At 45.6% G+C, this 3,547-nt stretch overlaps 1 protein-coding gene across 26 annotated transcripts in view; it reads right to left on the bottom strand.

The window, feature by feature from the left end:
* Positions 1-2,451: 2,451 nt before the first annotated feature.
* Positions 2,452-3,547, bottom strand: part of ELAVL4 (ELAV like RNA binding protein 4) — a 73,382-nt gene continuing 72,286 nt past the window's right edge. For all 26 annotated transcript variants that reach the window (XM_032446208.2, XM_085512349.1, XM_085512354.1 and 23 more), the window contains one exon: positions 2,452-3,547. This exon is cut by the window's right edge. The gene's annotated coding sequence lies outside the window, so the exon portion shown is untranslated.

The raw sequence follows: 3,547 nt of genomic DNA, 5'->3' as shown, positions 1-3,547 counted from the left end.
TGCTGCTCTGTAGCACATGGCAGCACTGCTAGTCCTGCGTGCAGCCTGAGAGCTTGAGATCTCCGTTTTTATGTTACTGAAATAAATGTCCTTACTTGATAGTCTTGTGGGGTCTGAAAGGGCACCGTGCTCTGTGCAGCTGCTGCTGGGAGGAATCCTTGGTGGCTCCTGGTGTGACACTGATGGCTTCTGGGGTGGAATCCTGCACCCAGCACACGGTGTGGATTAGGTCTGAGGGACAGAGAAGGAAGCAGCTTTGTGCTGTGTGCACCTGGGAGCAGGAGCTGGGGCAAGGCAGGTGATCCCACTGCTGTGATGTACAAAGGGCACTTTGCTGGGGAGCGGCTCACGTAACGGACTTGGGATTTCGATCTTTTGCTACTTCAATGGGAAATAATTTGTGGCCTCTTATTGTTTAAAATAATAGAAATTTAATACAAAATAATATAAGCCCTTTAAAATGGGCTGGCTCTGTTTACAAATGTGATACAAGCTCGTAGATGGCAAAATGTCAACCTTTGTTTGAAATGCAACTGCTTACGTGTGTGAGTTTGCATCCTCTTCCCAGTCATTTCTGCTGAAAGGCTATTTCAGAAAATTGCTAATATGATGATAGATGAACCTGTCTGACATCAGCTGTGGTTGGCTTAAGTTAATTGGACTTTGTGTCTGTCCCTCTGGTTGCCTTCCCTCCTACAGCCCTTCCCGGTGCATTTATAGAGAATGAGCTTTCTGCAATGCGGGGTTCGGGCACAGGAGCTCCTGCAGCTCGGTGACACCGCGGTGGAGTCAGTGTCTGTGTTCCCTGCACACTGTTCCAGCCACGCCTGGTCACACCAGCACTCGTGGTTCTCACGCGGTGGCAGTGACCCCTCACCACTGCTGGGATCACAGCGACTGCTCAGCATCGGGCTGGGGCTGCAGGGTTTGCACACCCTGTGAGGTGTGTGCGGGTTTTGCTTTTTGGTTCCTTCCAGCAGCTCTTGTTTTGCCCACTTCAGAACCTACTGAAGCTCGGCTGCATTGTCTCCATCACTTCTGGGTTTCAGAAGTCAGTTATTTTTAGACTAGAAATACTGGATTAGCCTGAGACGGCAAAGCTTTTGTAATGTTCTGGATCTGATCTTTCATTCCACTCCCAATGAACAATGAATTACTGCTGTGCAGTGAGCCTGGGCTTTGAGCTCCTCAGGGCAGGGAACAAACCTGCCCAGCCCTCGCTCGCTGACCCGGCTGTACCTCACCTCATCGCGGACACTGACGGGGATGTGCAAGGTGACGGCTCTGCCTGCTCCAGGTGAGGGCAAAAGGGGCCATCTCTCACCGCCACAGCTGAGCCAAGTGCTCAGTAACACCTAGATGATGCAGGGTGCATCCAGCCCACACCTAGTGCCAATGGAAGCCATTAACAGTACAGGGAACGAGTCTGCTTGCAACCAACCTGCTGCCATAGTACTGGAAGCCAGGATCCCATGGCAGACAACCAGCAGCTCAGCTCCCTCCCACCACCAGCCCCTGCCCACCCTCACCCCATTCAGCCCAAGCACAGCACTGAGGCAGCACACTCCAACCCCCCAGGTGATTTTCCATTTACGCGGCATGTTGCCTAATTGCACAGTGATTACCCTTCCATGAAAGGAATATAAAACTTGATTACTTTGAGTGAGGGTTAGGGATAAGAGCCTGTGTTTCAGTAGGAATTTCTGGATCTGCTTATGCAGGATGTATGCAGGCAAAGGCACCACCTGCACCCCCTTCTATCCAGCACACAAGTGTGCTGCTCTCCTAAAGCAGGTCAGGTCTCTACACACCACAGCCAGAACACCAACAGAGGCTTTCTGCTTCTGTTAAACAGGCATGAGAGCCTTTGTACAGCTCATGTTTGTAAGTGCAGTATGTAACAGGGACACAGGTTCCTTACTTCAACAAGATGCTGTAGAACAGCAGCTGAGCCTAAAGCCAACTTAAGGACATTAGGCCCTTTCATACTCAACAGCAAAGCCCCCAGAGCATAGACAGGCTCCTGCCTTAACCAGCCCACCCCGCACTGCCTGCTCACTGCTGGTCTGGCCACGTGAGCTACACAGCAGAAATGAGGAAAAAATAAATCAGGTGAAGGGAACAGATGGTGTGGTGTACCTGGTGGCATTCTATTACAAGCACTACTGCCTGGGCAGGTTTTGGTGCGTGCTTTCTTAAACTAAGTTCAGATAAAAAGAAGCAGAATGGTGCATGTTGGAAACCCTGAAGTGTGTGTCTGCATAGATCCAGAGGTGGGTAAGAACAATGGAAGGCATGCTTCAGGGCCAAGTCTTTAAACAGAGCCATTGCTTCCTGTATTTTAAACCACAGAAGGGGCAGATTGATTTAAGGATGAATAAAGCAAGCTGTAAATTTAAGAACCAACCCATGCTGGGGCCTGAGATTAATTATTATAATCAACAGGGTAACTTAATCTCACAAAAACACGAGTTTATTAATAGGTGAAGGAGCTGAAAAATTGCACAGTCCATCCAGCCCACTGATATTGTTCCTAATCTGTTACGAGATTCAATGCTGCAGTTTTACAAGGTACACGTTCTCCATTAGTGAATGTTACAGAACATAAACATGAAGTGAATATTTGCATTAATGGGATTCAAACAAGTCAACTGAAATATCAACTGTTATAACATGGTGAAAAGAATTAAATTGGGAATGTGGTCACACACCGTCGTACAGCAGGTATGTACACTGTTCCGTATCGCGTGACATTCACAGCATGGTCATCAGAAAAGTCAAACTAAATGACTTAGAAAATACTAACGCTGAAACTCTCATCACTTTTGTTTAAAGTTGATACTGACCGAGTTAATATTTTCCTTGTGTAAAAACATTGTATATGGTAGAAACCCTTCAGCATCTCCCACAATCAAATAAAGGTACTGAATCACAGTTACAATTTGGTCTTTGGTGTCAAACATCGGAAATGGCAGACTCCTTCTTGCCTTCAGAAGGAGCAAAAAAACAATTAATGAATATTCTTAGTCTGGCTCAACCAAGACATTTGTCTGTGAGGACCTCGCTTCTGAGATCCGCCTAACATCTCCCTCATTGCAGGCGTGGCTGGGATCACTACGACAATCTGAACACGGTTAAAAATGTGGAAAGTCCATAGCCATTCTACACACTTTCATTTATTGTCTGGACAATTAAAGTACAAATAATTCAAACACAACAAGGTTATGAAAAAAACATTTACAATACTTTCCCTCAGAAATGATCTAAACTAGCAAGGTTAACATGAAGTCATTCATTATAACTAAAGTATACAACTGCCTGGTCCTAAGAAAGATTTTTTTTTTTTTAAATTATTATTATTCAGATAGTAAAACACATCGTAGAGAAAAGATTCTGACATGCCTTCCCCACTAATGCTTAGCAAATGCATCAAAACTTTCCCAGCAAACTGCGCTCATTCATAGCAGATGATGTATAAAGGTTTCCCTGAACATTGAATGAGTGTTCCTTTAAACTAAAATCTAACATTGTTAAAGTAAAAAACTGA

Source organism: Coturnix japonica, chromosome 11 (genome assembly GCF_054131305.1).
Source record: "Coturnix japonica strain WE chromosome 11, WE-NBRP24, whole genome shotgun sequence".
In the NCBI taxonomy this organism is placed as follows: Eukaryota; Metazoa; Chordata; class Aves; order Galliformes; family Phasianidae; genus Coturnix; species Coturnix japonica.
The sequence above is the reverse complement of the archived record's forward strand: the minus strand, read 5'-3'. Positions and strand labels throughout refer to the sequence as shown.